Here is a 24263-nt window from a genome sequence, read left to right as displayed (position 1 = left end):
AGTTCATGTCTTCCAAAGAATTTATCCATTTCATCTGTTATCAAATTGACTGGCACAAAGCGATTTACAGTACACCATTTTTATCCTTTTTATATCCATAGAATCTGTAGTGAGGTTGTCTCTCATTCCTGATGTTGGTGATTTGTGTTCTTTCTCTCTCTCTCTCTGCTGATTAGTCTAGCAAGAGTTCTATCAATGTCATTCATTTTGTCCAAGAACTTATTTACAGTTTTATATTTTTTCTCTTGTTTTTATCTTTCCTAATCCATTGATTTCTGCTCCAAACTTTCTTTCTTATTTTTACTTTTCCTAATTATTTTCTTTTTTGAGTTTCTTTTTTTCTTCCAATTTTTATTTAAATTTCAATTAATTAATGTACCATGTAATATTAGTTTCAGGTGTACAATTTAGTGACTCAGCACTTATATACAACACCAGTGCTCATCATGACAAGCACCCTTCTTAATCCTCATCACCAATTTCATCCATCTCCTTCACTCACCTCCCCTCTGGTAACCATCAGTTTGTTTTCTATAATTAAGAGTCAGTTTCTTGGTTTGTTTCTTTTTCTTCCTTGTTAATCTGTTTCTTAAATTCCACAAATGAGTGAAGTCACATGGTATTTGTCTTTCTCTGATTGACTTACTTCGCTTAGCATAATACTCTAAAAATATGGAACACTTCACGAATTTGTGTGCCATCCCAGCTCAGGGGCCATGCTTTTAATATATCATTCCACTTTTAGTATATGTGTTGCTGAAGTGGGCACTCTTTTTCCAGTTTCTTAAAGTTGAAACTGAGATCATTGATTTGAGACCTCTCTCCATTTCTAATATAGATATTTAGTGCTATAAATTCAGAAAATATAAATATTTTCTGAATATTGTCTAGTGACATCCCACAAAAAGTTGCATTTTATTTTTTATTTGTTTTAAAATACTTTTAATTTCTCTTTTTATTTCTTTTTTTTTCTCATGAGTTTTTTGTTTTTTTTTTTTTTTTTTAGAAGTGGACTATTTAGTTTCCAAATATTTGGGGAATTTTCCAGAGATTTTCCTATTATTAATTTCTAATTTAATTCCATCACAGTCAGACAACATACTCTGAACCCAGCATATGCTCACCTTGGTAAATGTTCCATATGCCCTTGACAAAATTGTCTTTGGGTGGCACGTTCTATTTAAACATCAATTTGGTCACATTGTTGTTAGGATTTTCTCTATCCTTAGAGAATATCTTATATTCTGTCTACTTGTTCTATCAATTATTGAGAGGGGGATATTGAAATCTTTTACTGTATTGGTGGATTTATCTAGCTTTTCTTGACATTCTATCAGTTTTGTTTCATGGATTTTGAAACTCTGTTATTAGGTGCATAAATATTTTAGATTTTTATGTACACTTGACAAAGTGATCCTTTATCACTGTGAATTGGAGTTCTTTATCCATGGCAATATTCTTTGTTCTGAAATCTACTTTGTCTGATATTCATATTGCCACTAAAGCTTTCTTCTTACTAGTTTTAGGATGATATATATTTTTCTATCCTTTGAAGCCACTTGTGTATTTATATTTGAAGTGTTTTCTTGTAGGCAGCATATAATCAAACCTTACTTTTTAAATCAAATCTGGTATCTCTGCCTTTTAATTGGGACATTGAGACTAATTACACTTAATATGATTATTGGTGCATTTAGGCTTAAATTTATCTTCCTGCTCTTTGATTTTTATTTGTTCTATCTGGTCTGTGTTCTCCTTTTCCTCTTTTTTCTGCCTTATTTTGGATTGAGTATTTTTGTGATTCCATTTTCTCTTCTGAGTTGGCTTAACTCTTTGATTTCTTATTTAGTGGTTGCTTTAGAATTTATAGTATACAACTTTAACTTATCACAGTTTACCTTAAAATGATATTATACCATTTAACATATAGTATAAGTACTTAACAATTGTATATTTCTTTGCCTCCCAACTTCTGTATCATTCTCATACATTTTACTCCAACATAGGTTATAAACACCAAATTACATTGGCATTATTTTAAACAGTCCATTGTGGCTTAAAAAATCATTAAATGACAAGATAAATCTAAATTTATCCATATGGTTACAATTTTCAGGTCTCTTAATTTCTTTGTACAGATTTCTTTTTTTTTTTCTCTTTGAGAGTGCTCTCCTTCCAGTTTTTTAAAGTTTTATTTAAGTAATCACTATACCCACTGTGGCACTCAAACTCAGAGCTCTAAGAGTCACAGGCTCTACTGACTGAGCCAGCCAGGAGCCCATCTTTATGTAGATTTCTATTGCCATCTGGTATCACTTACCTTTTGCCAGAATGAGTTCCTTTAACATTTCTTATAGTGCCTGTGTACTAGTGATACATTCTCTCAGCCTTTTCATCTGAAAGATTTTTATTTTGCCTTCATTTTTGAAAGATATCTTCACTGGGTATAGAATTATAAATTGACCTTTTTCACTTCTAGTAAAATGTTGCTTTGTTGTCTTCTCACTTGTTTCCCACAAAAAATTTGCTGTCATCTTTATTTTTGCTCCTCTGTAGGTAACACATTTTTTGTTATCACTAATTTTTAAGATTTTCTTTTTACCACTGATTTTGCAAATTTATTTTAATGTGCTTTGCAGTAGTTACTTTCATCTTTCTTGTGTTTGGGGTATTCTAAGTTTCTTGAATCACTGCGTCTATATTTTTCATAAAATTTGGATTTGGAGGCCATCGTTTTTTTTCACATATACTTTATTCCCCCATTTTCCTTTCATAAACTTCAATTATATGTGGATTAGTGTGCTTGCTGTTGCTCACAATTCATGGGTGCTCTTTTTACTTTTTAAAGCTAATTTTTCTATGTGTGTTTTATTTTGTATAGTTCCTTTTGCTATGTCTTTGAATTTGCAAATAGTTTCTTCTACAATGACTGATCTGCCATTAATCCTATCAAGTGTATTTTGCATCTCTGACATTGCAGTTTTTATTTCTAGAATTTCAATTTGGTCTTCTATTGTATTTTCTATCTCAACTTAACTTTTGAACATATGAAAGACAGTTGTGTAAACAGTTCTAATGTCATTGTTTACTTATTCTAATCAGTGTACCTATTCTGAGTCCCGTTTTGATTGTGTGATTATTTTTGTCATTATACATCAGGTTTTCTGCCTTTTTGTAAGCCTGGTAATTTTTTACTAAATGCCAGATATTCTGAGTTTTGCTTTTAAAATGTATTAGTGGGACTGGAACAGTGTTGTCTAGTACTGATTATCCTTCACTTCTGAGGTAAAATCCTTCTGTGTACTCTGATGCTTCATAAATCATGAGGTTTTCCAGTCTAGTTACTTGGATTACTCTCAATTCACTATGAGCACCAAGCATTATAACTTATAGTCCTTTTTGGGTGATTTTTCTCCAGCCTAAGATTTTTCACACTTGCATGCACTGGTCAATACTCTGCTAAATACTCAAGAGTGATCCCCCTGTAAATCACCAAAGTTCTGTCTGTGGGAAGCTATCTCTTCTCTGATACTCTGTCTTGTAAACTCTACCCATAGTATTCTTTCCATACTCTCATACACATCTCCTTAACTCAGTGATTCCTCTTGGTTCTGCCTCAGTTCCTCTTCTCTGCACTTCAGCCTGTGAATTCTTCCAAATCACTAAACTGGGTTAATCATTGGGTTTACTTCATTGGTTTTTCTTTTCTCAGGAATCACTGTCTTTTGTCACATGATATACAGTGTCTTAAAAAGTCATTGTTTCTTAGGTTTTGTACAATTTTTGGTTGTTTTTGTTGGGTGGGTAAATCTGGTGCCTATTACTCCATTTTGGCTGGAAGTGGAATTCCAACTATTTGTTGCTAACCACATTGATTGTTTGCCTGTTAGAAAGTGATAGTTTGAGCATTTTACATCTCAAAACAATTTATTGTAACTTACATGTTGTCATTTAACTATGTTTCCATTATGTTTTAAGAAGTTGGTGAGCTGCTTTGGTTGACATTTAACCTGTTTTTTTTTTTCTCGTTTAAAATAATGGAAATTAGGTTTCCAGTAAGCATTTTTATGTAGCATGTCTTATTTTCTGTAATGGATTATTGATGTTAATTAGAAAATGCCTATAAATATTACTTTTAGGCTTAGAATTTTTTCTCTTGCATGCAAATTCTGGAGGTAGCCTGTCTAGAGCTGTCATGGCAGCTCCATGAAGTCTTCAGAGACAAGTGCCTTCTGTCTTTCTGCTCCTTAGTGCATGAATTTCATCTCCCTCAGAATTACCAGATGGAGCATTAGTCATCAAGCCCACATTCTAACTCCTCCTAGCTAAATCAGCCTTCTTTTAATAATTATTCTAGGGGCCTATCCCTTGCTTTTCTCTTACTGTGATGGATAGGTCAATCATATCTTCAAGAAACTGCTTACAAATGTATTCTTTTTCAGAGAGACCTGGCTGTATCAGTTGGTAGAGCATGCAACTCTTGATCTTGGGGCTGTGAGTTTGAGCCTCATGTTGGGTACAGAGATTACTTAAAAAATAAAAATAAAAACAAACAAACAAATAAATAAATCAAACAAATGTAGTCTTTTCATTAGGCATCTTGTTGCCCTGAATAAAACTAGAGTTCTGTTGTTAAGCCATAAAGAGAAAAAGGACATGGATAAGCTATTAGGAGTGTCTACACATTTGACAATGGACATTAATGACAGGCTAGGTATTGTGAACTCATTTTGAACATGGACATGACATAGATTGAAAGAAGATTCTTCTGGTAGTGTAGGGCAATATATTGTAGAATGAAAGAGGCTGGTGACACTCTCTTATTTGGTCTTTCCATGACAATAATCCAGGAAGGCAGCACTGAAAACCAGCAATGGAAAAGATAAAGGAAACACTCCAAAATACTTATCTAAGGAAGAAATCTTAGAAAGTACTTAGTGATAGATGGGTTGTAAAGGGCATGTACAGCAACAGGAATGTGTAGCAAAGAAAGACAAAATTATGAAAGGAGTGTTGGAAAACTCATGGAAGCCACTCTTCTATATATCTGGTAAGTTCAGCCCTGCCCAGGACTTGAGAAGACTCTCTATTGGTGATAGGGGTGTTAAAATAGTCTGCCAGTGACACATCTGGGGTCTGCAACGATCTCAGATGGGTGGAGTACAGCTTGATATGTAGAGTAACCCGCATCAAAGATGGCCAGATCACTGACACCATGAATGTCCAAGCCTTTGTTTCCATGTCCCTGCAGGAGTTCCCTCTAAGACAAGGAGCTAACCCTAAATCTCAGTCCTGAAGTCTTTAGAGACTGCCGGTTTCTGTACCCAAAGTCAGTTCTATATTTTGCCATATCAAAGATAGAATAGGAAAATAATAAACATGCTGTAGTAAAAGAGTAAATAATCTGGCATCAGACAGGTCAGGACAGAATTATTGATCAATATTTTGTTAGTTGGGTGACCTTGGGCAGGTTACTCTTTGTCTCTGAGTCACATTTACTGATCTGAAAAAGAATTATTATAATACCTGTCTTATATAATTTTTTGTGAAACTTAGTTGTGTTTGTCAAAGAGCATGGCAGTTGGAGAGCTCATGCTCTGGCCTTGGCTCCATCTATTTACTTGATTACCTTTCAAGTAACCCCTTTGGGTCTTGATTTCTTTATCTGTCCTTTTATAGAGCTTCAAAACCAGTTTTTGGCATATAGTGTCTACTTAATAAGTATTTATTTAAAAATTCTGTTGGATCTATAAAATAAAGGGTTTCATTTAAATTAGCGTTTTCCAAAGTATGTGTCATGAGATACTAATAAATTGATAATGCACATTGTAAATGCTTGTGCTTGAGATGATACAGCAGGAAAACCCAAGAAGATAGTGTCATTGATGACACTCATGAATGCAACATACCTACTTTTTTTCTTGCTCTAAATTTAATGTTATCTGAAATTAAAACAAACCCCCTATCTTTGATAAGCTATTCTTTTATGGGTGTCTATTATTACAGCCAAACAGAATTCTTTACTGATCTAAACTATTAATATTTACCCAGTAGTATTTTACAATAGAAGCCACTATTCCCCCTCAATCCTTGCCCATTTGTTTCTTTCAATTTTCAATCAATTCACCAGTGAAAATATCCTCAGACACTTATGTGTGCTGTGTGCTAGGTGTTACCCAAAAGACGTACAAATCCCAAATCTTGCTACTGCAGTGTATTTGAATATCGGACATCGACTTAGCTACATCATAATTAGATATTAGTTGATGGGCCTAAATTGGGCAGAAATTTTTCTGAAGGAAGGGACTGATCAACCTGTGGGCATGTCCTTGCCCCTGATGTGGAGTATAATGGGAGCCTGAGACATGCTTGCTGCACAGATGGTTTAATTTGTACACCTTGTAGGCCAGTTGCTCAACCAATTGGCTTCCTTATTGAAATGACAGCTAATTTAAAAGAATAAATGGCTATTTAATAGAATGGAAAACCATTAAGCTCAGATCCTTCTAATAAAGACTGATTCTTATGTAAGTTCTTATGGAGTGTTAATTGCTGGTTCCTGAGAAAAGGGAAAAATGAAAAATTGCTTGTTACCTCACTGTGAACTCGGACTCTACTCTGAATAATACTGACAGTTCTAATAATAATAAAAATGTTGCTGCTGCTTCTCTATTTTTCATTAGTACTTTGTGGCTTAGAAACTATGTAAATTTGGAGAAGTAATTGAATATAAAGCAAAGAGAATAAAAAATAGCACCCTAAAAATAGAAAAAAAGGAAAATAAAATCATGTCTGAGAATTAAACTTAAACATCAACACCATGACTTATTGCCCAGTAGCTCTAAAAATACAAAATGGCTAGAAGACCTGGCAGCAAATTCAATTAAAATAGGAGCTGCAGGTCATTATAGAAACATAGTGGAACATTACAAATACAATTGTTCAAATATTGGGAAATGGAGACAGAATGTAAACCAATAAATTTTGGGTGTTTCTTGTCCCACAGGAGATAAACTATCCTAATATAGAAATAAAGGTGCAGTAGATTGAAAGCTCCTCCTATCAAGAGGTAAAGTCTATTCCTCCACACTTGAATCTTAGTTTATCCACATGACTTGCTTTGGCCAATGGGACACTGGCAAATATGGCACAAGTGAAGATTTGAATAGTGCTTACATAGTGAGGCTTAGCTTCTCTTGCTGCTGATAACTCCTTTCCCATTATGTGAACAAGCCTGGGCTAACCTCCTGGAGGATGAAAGTCTGTCTGTAGAGAGGCTTCAACTGTTTGGCCATCTCAACCATCACAACTGAGGCCTTATACATATGAGCAAGGCCATCCTGGACCCTTTAGCCTCAAACAAGTTGTCAGCTCAAGAAAACTATAGAACCACAGCTAACCCACAGAATTATGAAAAATAGTTGTTTATTGTTTTAAGTAACTGAATAGTAGTGACTACTACTTTTGGGGTCGTTTGTTATGCAGCACTAGACACCAGAGACTTTTTAGTTTTCAGTATTCTGGTCCGAGGGGTGAGGTCATCCCCTCTGCATGCATGTATATGGATGTATCAGGCAATCTTATGTTGATGTCATCAATGACTCCATTCTCCTGACTTCCCTTACTCTGAGACAATGCTCACCAACAAATGTCTACCCATGGTCTGTCCTGCCACATAGTTTGCCTACAGTGGCTGTGTTCATAGACTGACCACATGAACCCCAAGGATTCTGAGGCCTTGGTATGGTAATTATTTATGATAAATTAATGAAGTTGCTTCTGACCAAGGTTTGGCTTAGGGAGCAAGTATTCTGTCTCTAAACACTTACTCTCCATTCATCTCTACCCTGCTCTTTACTCCAGAAAGTGGATATGTATAGATTGCCTCAAGGAACAATCTTGCCTTGAGGCTTCTTGTTGGGCTACACCAATGGGAAGCTCTACCTAAAGACTGGAGGAAGGAGAGTGATTTCAGAGGATTGATCCCTACAGTCTCTCCCTATAAGATTGGTTTGGGTAAGCTGAGTCCCTGGACTGAAGACTGTGGCTCCTGTTAAGGTGATCCTTTCTCTGAAACTCTCTCTTTGAAACCAATCCTTCCTCTCATCTTTTCAGGCCTAGAGATAAAAATGGAACAATTTTTATTAGCCTCCAGTTCTGCACTATCCTATGTGGTTTCCCTACTCCTGCCCACACTTTTGTAAATAACTCTTTTATTAAACCCTTTCCCAATTATCCTGATTTCAGCACACCATCTGTCTCCTGTTGAGCCCCTGACTGATACATATGCTAAGCATGTGGGTTTGAATATCTGATTTGTCTGATGGTGATTTCTCTTTGGCTTATGATTTACCCCTGAGAGATGGCTCCACATTCACTGAGCCAATATAGTCAAGTTTTTAAGCCCATGAGTCTGAGAGTCAAGCTGAAATTCACAAAGGTAACAAATTCCTCTAGGAACTAGCCAGCTGGCCTTTCCCCTTCTGGAGTGGAGAACAAGAACTGTGCTTTTCTATATTTCCACAATACCCACTTTTCAGGGTGGCTATTAGGATTAGATAAACTACATGCAAATTGCTTTATATCTTTGTACCTGCCATCTTATAAATTGTCAGCATGTTAAGAATTGTTTTTGTTTTGTTTAATGTTCCTTTGGCTGTATAATATGGTCTTTGCCAATTAAATGACGTGTAACATCTTTCTTGGACTCCTTTTGTGGATGCTTTTGTTAATGTGGCACATTGAAATTATGGGGGTTAGCATAAAAAAAGAGAGAACATAGGTGAAGCATGATTTACACATGATGCACAAAGCTTCTAAAGTCTTATGACAAGCCACTGAGTGGAAAGGATTTTGATTGAGCAAATGTCACGTAAACAAGTTCAATGAGTCAAACGTGGAGTAAAAATGGCACTCTAAGTAGAACGTTGAAATTAAGCATTCATGGAGTGCTTGATTCGCTTGTATGAATCCACAAAAGGTGGATATAAAACAGTTGGGGATGGCAGGTGGATCCCCTCTGGGACATGGCATGGTGGCAAGATGTGTCAGTTTCCTTGTTATTTACTAAGAAGTAAGGAGAGTCAAGTAAAAAGACACCCTAGCATTCTTTCCTCCCCAGAAAAAGCCAGCATCCTGTGTGCCAAGTAGAGAGGCAAAGTAAAGAAGGCCCTGGTAATGTCACTCACATCTCTTCCCATTATGGGCTCAGGTTAGCCTCTACATTGTGAGGTCCTGCCTCTATTTCTCTTCAGACAGCAAAGATTCTCTTACTCACATACACACATGCACATGTCCTCCCCCCTCCCCAAGTATAGAGAGCCATTCAAAATCAATCTTAATCATTTTTATTCTCTACAAATGTCATTCTCTGATGGATGTTTTCACTTAGACTTGCTTGTTTATTTTAGATGATTTGTTTGGGGGCCTCAATTTCATTTCCCTACCATTCAAAACAGAATATGACCTCTGAGGAGCTCTAAGGTAGCTCAGGAAAAGGCTGCTGAGGAGCCATCATGAATGGGCACAGAATGAGCAGAAATTTTCATGAAAATGGGAGTATAATTTGCATAGGACCCCAGGGCGAACATTGATAGGAAGTGTTCCTGTGGAATGGCCAGTGGACAGAACATAGAAACAGACAGTAAATTGTAAGGTGGAGGATGATGTGTAAGATGGAGTGTGAGCCTATGGGAAGTAAATAAAGGAATGGTGTCTCAAGGTCATAAGAACCTTAACAGTCAGGGAGATGTAGAATGGAAATTTGATTCATAAATTCTGAGTCAAGATGCAACTACCTGAACTTGAAATCAATGAGCACCATAAATTAAGAGGAAGCTAATATAGATAGGTAGTTAAAATTTGCCCATGTTGAGGGGGCAAGAGATTTTAGCAATAATGGTAACTTAAAAAAATCAGATTACATCCCAGTTGGAAATGTCCAAAAATCGTGTGAAGAGTTGACTGGAGGCTGTGTTAACTGGGGCTGGAGAAAACATGAAAAAAAAAGATTATCAGAATTCACATAGACTTATCCAGCTTATATGACTTAATCAGCGACCTACCAGAAGAACCTTTGTTTGGGGAATAAGAAGATAAGGGGATTCGGGCCCCGAGTAGGTAAAATGATATTAGCTAGATTTCTTGGGTGTCTCTTGAGCCTGAAAAGTACCATATCACTCTAGAGTTTAGTGCCACAATCAAGTTAAGTGAATCCCCTGGTCTGTCTTTTCTGGACCATATTAATAACACGATTCGTTCAGCCATTTAAAAAGCAGGGTTTCTTTTCACCTTTAAAAGACAGGCTGTTGTTTCTCTCTGCTTGCTCTTACTTCTGACACTCTGAGCAGCAGCCCCAAAGCTTTGGATGAGCCAAATTGCTGACTCAGGAAAAGGAAAGGAGAGTGCATGGCCAGTTCTCCCAGAAGCAGAAAGCCATGCAGAGGAGGAAGGCCTTTGTCTCTTGTGTAATTTGATGGAACCTACTTGAATAAGAAAGAACTGGAGGCTTCAGAGAAATTTTGTGCTACTAAGTGAACAATAATCATAATGCAAGAAGAAAAAAAAGGGAAGAGGGGAAAAAAGTAAGAGGGGAGAAAATAAAGTGGCTTTTTTTTTCTTCTCAGCTGAGAATGTCTAAGGTTTCAGTAATCAAGCTTGGCTCCTTTCTCACCAAATGAGGTTCTGACTTGCTGGCAAAAGGCCTATGCAGAAATATCATATCATTAATAATGCCTTGAAGGGAAATGTGCTTTCAGGTGTTTTGTTATTTTTTAATCACTTACTGTGACTTTTAGATTATTATTTGTTTATGCCTGCATTGTTGCAGACTGACTTTAGGGTGACTGATGTAAACACATGTAATAATATAAGGTAAAAAAAAAAGATTAATAAGAAGCAAATAGGACAATCAAGGTGAAGGAAAAATTCAAGTAGTTGTGCATTCTAAGTCCTCGTCAGTCCACTAAGAACCTGAGATGTGAGGGACAATACCAGATACATGATTTACAATGTCATGAGATAAAAATCAAACGTGATGCACAGGAGAGCCAGAGTGAAATGTCTCCCTTGGGTCCTCACAAACAGGAGCATAATGGACAACTTCCTCAACAGCATCCCTACAGTAAATACAGAAACCAGCTTCCTAGGGCAGTTTCTTATACTTCACTTGGTGCCACCACATAAACATTGTCCAGGAAAAGCAATTCAGTGTGCGACTCTACACACATCTCTGATGGTCTGGCTTGCACCTGGTGACTATTATTAGTGTATGTAAAAAAATAGGTGGATGCATGGCCCATCACCACATTCAACCAATCACCTCAAAGTATATGATTTTTTGCCCAAGCTTGAGAGAAGCACTGAGATCAGGTTGATGCCTCAGACAAAAAGCTGGAGAGGAACTGCTCTGTGTTGCCAGCTTTGCCAACTTGGAAAAATAAGGATAATTTCTCTTAAAAATTTTTCTTTAATTTATTTGAGAGAGAGAGAGAGCATGAGCAGAGGGGAGGGGAAGAGGCAGAGGGAGAAGCAGGCTGAGTGGGAAGCCAGACTCAGGGCTCCACCCAGGAACCCTGGGATCATGACCTGAGCCAAAGGCAGACACTTAACCGATTGAGCCACCTAGGCGCCCTCCAAAATAAGGATGATTCCTTGTGAATGCTGAGGAGCTCCAACTCCTGGGGCAATTTCCCTTTATACATGTAAGAAGTTTCCCCCTTGACCCCCTCCAGAGCAAGCCTGCACAGTAGAGCGGTCTGAGGGGCTCCCAGTTCAGGGGTCATCTAGGTTTTACTGCACCTACAACTTACACAATTCTGAGAGTCACTTTAAGACATAAATACAAAATCAACTGCAAAAGTTGATTTTTACTTAGAATGAGAAAACACGAAACAATTACAACTTTTAGAAAAATTTGTCAGGTATCACGAGAATCTCTAAAAATGAATATTGTTTGTGAATTAACTGCCTGACCTACCTCAACAATAGAGCTTTCCTAATTTGGGGCCATGAATTACTGGATCTTTTCTAAAAATCGTTTCCTATATAAAGAATAGAAAGATCATTCAGACTTCCTTCTAGAATGGATGACAGAACATTTGTTTTTTTCTTTTTGACAGCTTAGGACAAATTTTTTCCACGTCACAACCTGTTATGGATAGTGGCACGTGCATTTTTAGAATTGTTTTTCATTTTAGAAAAACCGCTGTGGAATTTCTTTTATAGACATGTGGTGATATTTAGAATAATTTTTCACATATCAGTTTCAGGCTCTTTACATTTGTCTTTCCTCCACTACCTATCTACATACTTCTTTTTTTTTTTTAAGTTTTTATTTAAACTCCAGTTGGTTAACTCTATATACTTCTGGTGCCAGTCCCTGTGGGGCAGTTTCATATCACAATATGGCCCTGTACCTTCATGTTACAGTATGAGATGAATCAACCCCTTGGGAAGTAGGGTAATTCTACCAGGGTCACTAGCAACTGCTTAACTGTGCAAGGAAATGACAGCATGCTACATAGATGTATCCCACTAAACACAACTCAAATGATTCTAGTAGGTTGAATAATGGCAACCCAAAGATATCAGATCTTAATCTCTGGAACATGCAGCTGTTGCCTCATAAACAAAAAAGAGTGTTGGGTGTATAATTAAGAATCCTGAAGATCTTAAGGACAAAGAGATTATTCTGGAATATCCAGGTGGAGCCTAAAAACGGTCACAGGTATCCTTATAAGAGCCAGGCAAATGGAGATGACACACAGAGAGGAGAAGGTGATGTGAAGGCAAAGGAATGATGTGGTCACAAGCCAAAGAACATCAAAGAATGTGGACAGCCACCAAGAGCTAGAAGAGGCCAAAAATGGATTGTCTTCCAGAGCCTCCCAAGAGAGCCCTGCTGACACCTTAATTTTGGACACCTGGCCTCCAGAACTATGAAAGAAGAGATTTATGTTGTTTTAAGCCACTGAGTTTGTGATACTTTGTAACATTAGCCCTAGGAAACTAATATAGTTTCTTAGTTCCACTTCCTTATAGTCAGATCCAACAGAGGGCCATAGATTTTCCATGACCACTTTATATTTGGGGAAAAATGAAAGAGGAGAAGTTGGAGGGAAAGGAGACAGTTATCCTACCCAATTGCTGTTGAAATAACTGTTGTAAACTGTAGAAAACCATATGACAATGTGAGTTTATCACCTAGGCCCCTCCCATGGGCTAAGGAGGGCCCCAAGCGATGAGGGGTCCTGAAGCTTAAGACTCATTAGCTTCACGGTAGATCTTCCTCTGCCTCAAGGCAACCATGGTGGTTGTGTTGAGGAAGGTCTAAAAGGAAGATTTTACACCTCTGTGGAAAGGAAGGACCAATTTGGGGAAAAAACAAGATCTTCTGAGCATGATTACAATGGGAGTACTGGTGGCAGAGGACATGGAAGGAATAGAATAAGAGTGATAATCGAATTTTCAACAAATGCTACATGACTTCTATTCCTGCTTTTTCACTAGAAGAGGTGGAAAAGTTTAAGCTTGTTTCTTGTCCGTGATTCGGACAAAAAAGCATCAATTTCTCCTTTTCCCCTAACAATTGCACTTCATGTATTTACATTTTAGCCAAATATTCTATAATTATTTCTTAATGTATCTATTCCCTCCCCCGTGGTTTTGAGCTCTGTAAGCAAAAGGACCAATCAGTCAGGTTAAAAAAAATTATAAGAGATCAGGAAAACCTGGGGAAGGAGCCTGCAGCACAGACTCAGACCATTCCAGCTTTTACCTGCATGTCCTCTTTTCTCTGCTACCCTGGCAATAGAATCTTTATCAAGTCTAAGGAAGGAGAACCGACCTTCTCAGCATGTGTTATCACCAGTCTACTGTTTGTTGCATAAATATTGATTTTTTGTTACTCAAAACACAGGCTGTTGGGATTTAAAACCCATTCTTTCAACCCACTTTTTGTGCTATGAGTTTGAACCATCTATTTCGAAATCTCCAAGTCTCCACCCCAGCTGAGAATTTATTCTGTTACTGTGCTGTCTTTTCTTCATTAATTCAGTGAGTCCTGGATGCTCAAGAAGATGAGGGGAAAGAGAAACCATGGGACAAAGGTACTTAGAAATAATGGAAAACATACCAATTAGTAGTAAAATATTACCCCACTACAATTATGTCTATATTAGATCCTCTCTCCCAAAGCCTCATGGGTCTGACTGGTAGGAAATGCTATCTTAGTCATATTTTGGAAGCTCTACAATAGAAAGTTCAGGTAGTTTGTGATCATGATTATTGCTCTTCACAAATATTCCATGTCTTTCTCCTTCCAGTGCACTTGGCAGGACTTTCTTCTGCCTTGAAATTAGTTGTGCCCATTGGGCCTATGTGCCCATGTGCCCATTGACCAGTGAAGTGTGAGTGGGTATAATATTTACCTTCAAGAAGGGAGCTCTAAGAGTCATAGTGTGATTCACTATGCTTTCTTCTTTTGGCCTGATTACCAGAGTGAGGAGATAAAGAAGAGCTCTCAGCTGACCCTCAATGGACTCAAAACACTAGTGAGCAATCAGACCTTTATTAGTTAAGCCACTGTAATTTTGCATTTGCATTTGTTTGTTAAGGTAGCATAAACAACTAACCTCTCATGATTATTACAAACATGAGAACACAGCTCTCCCACCAAAGAGTGATGGCCTCAGAGTCCCCCCCCCCCATTTAAGTCAAAAGAAAGATATCTAGAAAGAACTGTGTATGGCTACTGGCATCTACACATAACTGGAATGAAATAGATTTTAAAAAACAATGTTTTAAGAGAGCTGTACTGACAAAGAAACCACGGGCCTGGCTGAAGAAATTCTGTGACAGTTTGCCTTGACTGAGCAAAAGTAGATTGAGGAATAAGTGGCTTAGCCCCGAAGGAGAACATAACTAAGAAATAGAACTGGGGCTGAATAATTAAGCATTCTCCATTCCCTTGACAGAGGACCCTTCTAATGTCTGCCCAGTAGAATAGCTACAGACCAATGTTGTCCATTTTTCCAATTTTAAAAAAGAAGTGCTATTGCTATTAGCCTGCCTCAATTCTACTGTGAATGTTATATTATGTGGAGATGCTTTCAGGTGTTAGTCTGTAGGTCTCTGGATGAAGAGAACTTCCATCCAGACCTGATGTAGTCATTATTACATATCACTCTGAGATGTAGAGACTACCATGCATGACCCAAAGTCATTGGACTTTGACTTTGATGCCAAGATAAGACAGGACTTTCAGATTGTCTTCTTTGGGTTGACTGTTTCCTGAATAAAAGTGGGAGAGTAAACTGAGCACTCAGTGATCAAAAGTGTAGGATTGTTCACAGTATTCCATTCTCTTTCCTTCCAGGCACGTGATAAGATTGAATTTCTACCCACATGAAGTTGGGTGCAGCCATGTGACTTACCTTGGCCAGTGGAAAGTGAGCTGAAATGATGTGTACCACTCTAGGAAGAAGCTCTCTGAGAACCACTGCATGTGTTGCAATGTTTCCAGAAAGTGTTTACTCTCTTTGTCTGGGCCCCAGAGTATGGATGTCAACAGTGTGGAGCAGAGTCCCTAGTCAACCATGAAGGCTGTGAACAATAAATAATAAACTTCTTTCATTTGAAGTCACTGAGATTCATGAGTGCCTTGTTTCCACAGTAAACTTTGCCTATCCTGGCTCACAGAGATTCTTATAGCATATTCTGGCAGGAGCCTGTTATCTTAGCTGATGTTTATTGTCCAAACTTGAAAGTGGTCCAAAGAACCACTCAAAGAACTCTCAAGTTCATATCTCTTAGCCTTCAGGCCTCTGGCCACCTCTTGTGCATAGTAAAAGTCATAGATATCTATCATACTATATAGGATACCTCCTCTAAAATAAACTCTCTGTGGCGTTGGGGAAAATTGTCCTCCCAGACACCCATCTCCTTGTGTGCTCATCTCTGCCTGTCGGGGCCCAGAATTTCTAAAACAAAAACCTGATTGGGGAGATTTTCTCCATTCCTCAAAAATTCTAGCTCTGCAGTACCCAAGCCAATAACAATTTTATCAACAAAGAGTTCTCAACTCAAAAACCAAAACTTGGACTAATCCTTTGGAGTTTATGGTAGGGGGGAGACTATCACACACACTTTTCACAGCAATAGGAAGAGGATTTTCTAATACACGTGTCATTGACAAAACAAGGAATTCAACTCAAGAAACTGGACTTGCTCCTCTGTAAGAACTTAATATGATTCTTTTTAATCAAAGGTCATTCTGCAAGTTAAACAGAAGAAAAAGAGGAAAGAACTGGCATTTCAGGGATCCTCCTATGTGCCAGGTACTTCACATTCAACCCTCTCAGCAGCCATATGAAGAAAGTGCTATCATTTTCTCAGTGAAGACCCTAAGGTTCAGCAAACTGAAGTCACTTGCCTAAGTTCACAGAGAAAATAAGTGGCAGAGCTGGAATTGTAATCAGATGTCTCTAACTGCAAAGGGATCACAGTTGTAGTCTTCTTTCTCTAGCTGTTGCAACATCCAAATGAAATTGCAAGAGAGAAAATATTTGCCATGGCAGGGTAAGAGAAATATAATGCAGAATTAAAGAACTTTTTTCTTAATATAAATAAAATTTACATTTTTAAACATTGTAACATTTAATCTAAAATCTCTCCATTAAACTACCACTCAAAAAGTCACTATATTTATATCCTTTATTTAAGAAATCCTGCACTGCTGACCTTTTGGATGGATATACAATCAATATCATCATCTTTAAGACATCAGACATAAAGGATACTTGAGAAATTCCTTACAGTTGTAGTCTGGGAAACAGATCACGCCCCCTTGCTGACCATTACATTTATAGCTTGCCTCTGTGCCCATGTAACTTTCACCTAAAGGAAAACTGGGGAGAGTAATTTCACAGAATTTTATTTGTTTCTAAGATTTATTTATTTATTTTAGAGGGAGAGAGCACAGAGGGGGAGGGGCAGAGGGAGAGGAAGAAAGAGAAACCCAAGCAGATTCCATGCTGAGCATAGACCCCGATGTGGGGCTCAATCTCAAACCCTGAGATCAGACCAGAGCCAAAACCAAGAGTCGGATGCTTAACTGATTGTGCCTCCTAGGCACCTCACAATTTCACAAAATTATATAAATTGCAATAGAACAGTTTTTGGCTAAGACAGTGTTTGATGTGTACAGAGCTTAACACAAAGCATTCCACCTAATACAAGTGTAACTAAACTAAGGGAACAACATGGGCTTTTGAGTGATGATGAGGATTCAAAGCTGGGTGAATTCTCCTGTCCCTCCTTTGACAGAGATTAAGTCACTTACCATGGTTGAAATGAGGCTTCATCATCTATAAAATGGAGAAAATGATACCTATCTTACAGGATGCTTGTAAGCATTGTTCAGGAGATTCTTGGGCAAATTCTACTTTAGAAGCTTAAAGCCCCTGACCCCTGTCATGGATTTATTAGTCTTCTCTCAAGAAAAAGATGGGAATAAAAGATCGTGTCTATTAGCTCTTCTTAAATTAGTCCAACAAAATTCTGAGTGTTCCTTTCTCAAAAAGATAAATTTCCTGCTGTTGCAACAAATGGAACCTCTAATGCTTGCAAAGTCTCTGGCAGGTGTCTTTGTCTAGAGCTTGTGCCAGCTTGACATTCAACGTTGATTCTAAAGAACATGGAAGGATCTGCCCATTGGCCCACCTTAATAAGGCCAGGGAATTTGGTTTGAATTTCACCACAGATAATCATTTCTGCCCTAGAAGAAATTATAAAAGGGGCGGGAATCCTTTGAAACAGATGCCCAGTATGAGAGTGAAACTTCCTATTTCCGTCCACCCGCTCTGCTCCCACACCATAATTAAAGATGGGCAGATGCCAATATGCTTACATATGTGAAAGCTAGAAGAAATCTTACAGGCAAAAGGCTGAAACTAGTCAGGGTAAGAGCTGCTGCTGTGTAATATTTTTTGGAGGAGATAATAAGAGACAGTACACACAGCCATTACCTGTTACCTCAATTTTTATCTTAAAATGTCTACCTCTTTGCTTAGCTTAAAAATCAGCCAAGACCTGCAGTCCAGATGAGATTTCCTAGACCCCTTTCACTCTGCTACTCCTCACTAAGCACAACTAAGAAACACTGGCAATTATGATAGAAACAACAAAAGGAGAAGCTTGAAAGATGGTAAGGAGATGAACCCTTTTGAGATCCAGGACAACCCAGCAGCACAGCGTCTTGTGGGCTCCCACCCAATGGAATAAGACAACTCAGACCCAGCCCTTCCCTGCCCCTGACCGAGCAACAAAAGGCCACCCACACGGGCTCATTCCTCCCCTGGATTGAATGGGAGTTCTTCTAACAATATCAGGCAAGACATCACTCAACAGAAGGGACCAGTACAGAGCTTCATCAACAATAAACAGCTAGAAGTGCTTCCTATCTTCGTGGTGGCTTCCATAGGTCCCCCCTACCTCACTAAGAGATAATTGAGGCAGGTGGACAGAACCAACAAAACGGAGCTCCACTGCAGTAAGAGGTCCCGTCCAGGAAGCCTCTTTGTGCCCCTGGGCCTGAAATTCTCTTCTCTCACCCAGAGACCCTGCAATTGTACTGTCAAGCATTTATCCTAGAGAAATGAAAATATGTTCATGCAACAACTTGTACACAAACGTCAAGAGTAAGAAACAAAAACAAAAAACAACAAAAACACAAAAGTCAAGAGTAGGTTTTAACTGTTGATAGGCAAAGGCTAGAGTTAGCCTAGATAGCCTTCAACAGGATGGCTAAGTGACCATGATACATAAATACATGCTCAGCAATGGAAAGGAACCAATGATCGATATATACAACAATTTGGATGAATCTCAGGAACTACACTGAGTGAAAAAGGCAATGCTGGAAGGGCATATACCGCATGATTTCATTAATGTAACACCTTTGAAACAGCAAAAGTTTTAGAATGGAGGTCAGATTAGTTGTGGCCAAGGATTCAGGGTAGGGAAGGAGCTGGACATGTTATAAAGGAGAACAAAAACAATCTTTGTGTTGATGGAACTGTTTGTTCTGGGTCTTGACTGTGGTGGCAGATACACAAATCCAGACATATGATAAAATTGAACAGAACTGTAAGCGTGCACACACACACACCCTTTTTATTTTTTTTAAAGATTTTATTTATTTATTCACGAGTGACACACACAGAGAGAGAGAGAGAGGCAGAGACCCAGGCAGAGGGAGAAGCAGGCTCCATGCAGAGAGCCTGATGTGGGACTCGGTCCTGGAACTCAAGGATTATGACCTGGGCCGAAGGCAAGCGCTAAACTGCTGAGCCACCTAGGGATCCCACACACCCTTTTTAATTCCCACTTAAAATCATGGAAGCTTGTCCCATTGCGCTCAAGAATACTATAAACCCAGGCCCCAGAGTCTTGCACAAGCTATAGCCTGATGATTTGCATCCTTTGTATTGTATTGACTTCCAATGCCTCCCAGGACTCTTCCACGAGCAGCCAGAGGCAGTAGAGGCCTTGCAGCCATACAGGTCACTGTGGGCCCCAGTGACCCTTGCCCAAGGAGCGCTGGAGGTCACCAGGAGCTCAGAACCAATGGAAGGAAAAGACCCACATGCAATGAATTAGAGTAATCTGATGTAAATCCTATAGAAGAGGTAAATAGTCTTTGAGAAGAGGTCTATGAGAGAGATGAGGGGGTGAGCTGCGCATTCACTCAGATGTGGAATGCAGGCCTAAATGTGCCTAAAATTACAAGTTTCACTGTAGGTAAAGCAAATCTCAGTTTCCACATATGTAAAATGGGGATGATAAGAGAACCTATCCACCCCATGGAGTTGCTGAGAGAATGAAATAAGATATGGTATGCAAAGTGAGGAATGAACTTTTATGGACTGACATGTGTCCCTTCAAAGCTCATGCATTGAAACCTCAGTGTGACTATATTTGGAGATAGGGCCTTTTAGGAGGTAATTAAGGTTGCATGAGGTTATAAGGGCAGGGTCCTAATCGAATAGGACTGGTATCTTTATTACAAGGGGGGAGAGATGCCAGGGGTGTGCACGCACAGAGGGAAGGCCATGTGAGGACACAGTGAGAATGTGGTGTCTGCAAGCCTCAGGAGAAACCAAACTGCTAATACCTTGGTCTTGAACTTCCAGCCTCCAGAACTGTGAGAAATAAAAGTCTGCTATTTAAGCCTCCCTGTCTGTGATGTTTTGTTATGGTGACTTGAGGTAGTACAAGCACCATCAGACACCAATTTTTGTGCTCAGTGAATATGAGCTATAATAATGATGTTTATTGCTAGAATTCATGTAAGTAAATTTTCAGGCCCTGCCGCAAAAGATATGGCTCCTGCATTCATAGAGGCCCAAGAGGTCTCTGTTAGTAGGGATGGGACTGTGGTCAAAAGGGAAGAGAATAAGCTAAGAGTGGATGCTAAGAAGAGCTCAAAAGAGGGAGAATGAGCAAAGGGAAGCTGGGTGCTGAATTTTTCTGACATGCATCCACACAAAGAATTGAGGACCATAGAGCAACAGCAGGAACTCGGTGGAAAGACAGGCAACCGGTGGGGCAGCCTCTAGTGCGTGTGTTGGGGAAGGCAGCATTAGGGTGGAGTTCTGGGACCTCAGCCAGTCTGAGGCTACCTATAGGCTAGCCATGAACAGAAGGACAAAAATAGAAGTACGGGTATTTCTAGAGAACACTGAGCATCGATACTTGGAAGAACAAGTCGAAATGTCAAGTCCAAATTGCTGGGGCAGGGGAAAAACATGAGAGACAGGCACAAGGGTCAACCGCAGGGAGAAATTGGAGTGTGCCGTAGAAAGCCGTGAAGGGCACTGAAATATTTGCTGTTTGCTTTCATTTGTTACTGCATCCTGCACAGTGGTTATGACTAGTTGAAAGTTATAAGGTCAGGCAGAGAGGTCCCAAGCCCGTGTTTTATAGTAATAAGAAACAGCTAACACTCAAGGCATCACAATAGACCTTGAAATGAGCAAAAGGAATCACAAAAAAAGCCAGAATTCAATAGGCCTTTCAAACAAACCCGAACAAATTGACCCTAAATGATTGCTCATCACCTGGCATCTGGCCAGGACCAATATCAGAATAAGTGAAGAGGGCCACCAGCCCCACCAGCACTAACTGGGCCTTCTACCAGGTGACCCTCGGCTGGACTTCTTTGAGATAAATGAGAGGTCAGCAAAGTTTTCTTGTAAGGGCCGCTAGTACTTTCTGGCCTTGTGGGCCATAGAGTCTGTCACAGTGAAACAGCACGGCTCTTACAGAGCTGAAGCCGATATTGACTGTACGTGAACAAATGTGGGTAGCTATGTGCCAATAAAGCTTTTACGAAGATGTTGGAGTTTGAACATCATGTGGTTTTCACGTGTCATGAAGTATTATTCCTGTTCTGAGTTTTTGCGACCATTTAAAAAATGTGAGAACCATTCTTAGCTTGCAGGCCACCAGGAAACATGCCACGGGACAGATTTGTTTGACAGTTGTGGTGTCGGACCCCTGAGATAAACAGTGCACAGCCCAGCAGCACTAACTGGGCATCCCAACCCAATGACACCTGTTCCATGACATAGGCAAGCCATTTGGGTTATGAATACGAGAGGTGACTTGATTTTTATTAGTGTTATATGTTTTATTTTTTAAAAGATTTTATTTATTTATTCATGAGGGGCACAGAGAGAGAGAGAGAGAGAGGCAGAGACACAGGCAGAGGGAGAAGCAGGCTCCCTGCGGGGAGCCCCATGCAGGACTCGATCCCAGGACTCCAGGATCGTGCCCTGAGCCGAAGGCAGTGCTAAACCGCTGAGCCACCCAGGTGCCCCTGGTGTTAGGCATTTTAGGCAATAATTGTGCTCGCAAAATAGCCATTCTTTTTAAGATTTTATTTATTTATTCATGAGAGACACAGATAGAGAGAGAGGCAGAGACACAGGCAGAGGCAAAGCAGGCTCCATGCAGGGAGCCCGATGTGGGACTCCATCCCGGGACTCCAGGATCACGCCCTGGGCCAAAGGCAAGCGCCAAACCACTGGGCCTCCCAGGGATCCCCAATAGCCCTGTTTTAAATCAACTCCTGTTTCTGCTGCTGATTGTTAAGGCTGGGGGCTCCTTTGATGGGCTAAAGAGCATTGTTTGATCCTTTTAGCTCTGGCTTTGGAAAATATCCTGATTCATTCTTATCACCTCCATCAATGCTTTTCTAGTCAAAGTTAACTATCATTTCTTGCCTGCATCACCGCAATCCTTCCCCAACTTTCTCTCTTTTCCTCCGACAGTCTCTTCCACGCAGAGCAGCCAAGTAACCCCTTTAAAATACAAATTTGATGCCATCGCTCCTTTGTCCAGAACCTCACAGTCTTCCCATAACACTGTGGCCACCTAAGCTAGTCCTTATCCAACTCTCTGCTGCAGGTTGGGTTCCTCATCTGACATGGAGGCTAGAGGGCAGGGAATTTATTAGGGAGTGCCCTTGGGATCAGCATCTGTGGAAAGGAGGGGAACACAGCAAGAATAGGCAGAAGAAGTTCAACTTTGACATAGGCTCAACAAGAGTCTTGGCCAACCTCACGTAAGAGCTCTAGAGTGGGAATGGGGCTTTAGAGTTGTCCTGAGTCAGGTCAAGACGTGAGGCCTTTAGGCTCCCTCACTCCTCAGTCTTCAGATGTAGGCAGCCCTAGGAAGGGGCACGACCTTGGTTGAGGAGGCACTCAGCAGCTGGGAAAGGTCTGAGAGAACTCAGAAAGCTGGGGCGGCAAGTCCATTAAAGGAGGATCTGTCAGCATATCACAGTGCCCAACACACGCTCCTCCCTCACCTCCTATCGTTCTTCCCCTGGTTCAGTCAGCTCCAGGGAAACTAGGCTCTTCGCGGCTCCTCAGGCAAGTCAAGCACAGCTGTCTGTGCCTCATGAACTTTGCTCTTGCTCTTCTTCTTGCCAAAGCACCTGTCCTACATTTCCTCATTTTATTTAAGGCTCTTCTGAAATGTAGCCACCTCAGAGAAAGAACTCCTCCAACAACCCTGTCCAAAATATCTGATAGAATTTATTTCTGCTTTCTTGATGGCTTATTATCTCTCTTACTAGAATATAAGCTCCTTGAGTTGAGGATTGTATCTGTCTCATTCATCGTTCTATCTCCAGAGCCTGGAGCAATGTATGACACAAAACAAGGCTTCCAGAATGGATTGTTGAATGCCTTCAAAAAAAGAACGAACTGCTTGACATTGATGCATGCCACTGACATCTGTAGGATCCTCTTCCGATTATTTAAATGCAGATAATGTCTGCTCTGCTCTGACACAGGCAGTTCTCCGCCCTCCCCTCCAGCTGGCTCCCAGAGCCCCCTCCCTAGAATACACAGCTTAGTTCCCAGGTCCTCGTTTATAACCCACACAGTTTCAGAGCATTGTCTCCCTCACCAGCCTGCACCTGCTAACTCTACTACCACTGTCACTCCCGAAATGGCAAATACTGCTACCGCTAATGAGTTTTCAACCATGCCCTATCCTTACCGTCACTAGCTTCCAATTGGTCTAAGTAGGTCACTTGCCAGTCCTCGAGCTACAAGAGAGGCCAGGAACACAAGTACCTGTTGTTCCAGCTTCTATTGCAGGCAATTTTTCAAATCTAGACTAGGGCATCAGATGCTGGGCATTAAAAACAGAAACGAACAGATGCTCCCCTGCCTAAGACATAGTAAATCCTGCCACTGCCCTGTAAGAAACTTGAAATTCTGTTGATGAAACAGGCCTTCACGGTTTTGTCCATCAATCAACATTTTTTAGCCTCCACTATGCACAAGGCATTGTGCTAAGGGCTGTGCATATTCTAAATAAGAAAAACACAGTTCTTGCCTTAAATAACTTTCTCCTCCTAGTAGGGGAAAGATAGTGACACGAGCAGCAGGATTCTGGGATAGAACTAACTCTTGCCCATTCTTAAATGTAATCAATATTGGTGGGTTTCTTTTTGTTTTGTTTTTTTTGTTTTTTTTTTTTTTTTTGCTCTTGTTTGAGTAGTCACTGCGAGGCAGCCATATTTTGAACAGAATTTGATATATTGTCAATGTCCAATAAATATTTTTAATAATGAGTGCTCTGGAGGAATAACATCCAAGGATATTCCAGCAGATGGTAAAACATTTTTGCACAGTTAATTTCTGCCAAAACACCCTCTATCCTACTTGAGAGCAGTGGAACATCAA

General features: G+C 39.7%; 1 non-coding gene across 1 annotated transcript; it reads right to left on the bottom strand.

Annotated features, from left to right (window-relative positions):
- Positions 1-666: 666 nt before the first annotated feature.
- LOC121483686 lies at positions 667-769 on the bottom strand. Its single transcript, XR_005985807.1, has one exon. It is a non-coding gene; the product is annotated as a U6 spliceosomal RNA (small nuclear RNA).
- Positions 770-24263: the final 23494 nt, after the last annotated feature.

This window comes from Vulpes lagopus, chromosome X (genome assembly GCF_018345385.1).
Source record: "Vulpes lagopus strain Blue_001 chromosome X, ASM1834538v1, whole genome shotgun sequence".
In the NCBI taxonomy this organism is placed as follows: domain Eukaryota; kingdom Metazoa; phylum Chordata; class Mammalia; order Carnivora; family Canidae; genus Vulpes; species Vulpes lagopus.
The sequence above is the reverse complement of the archived record's forward strand: the minus strand, read 5'-3'. Positions and strand labels throughout refer to the sequence as shown.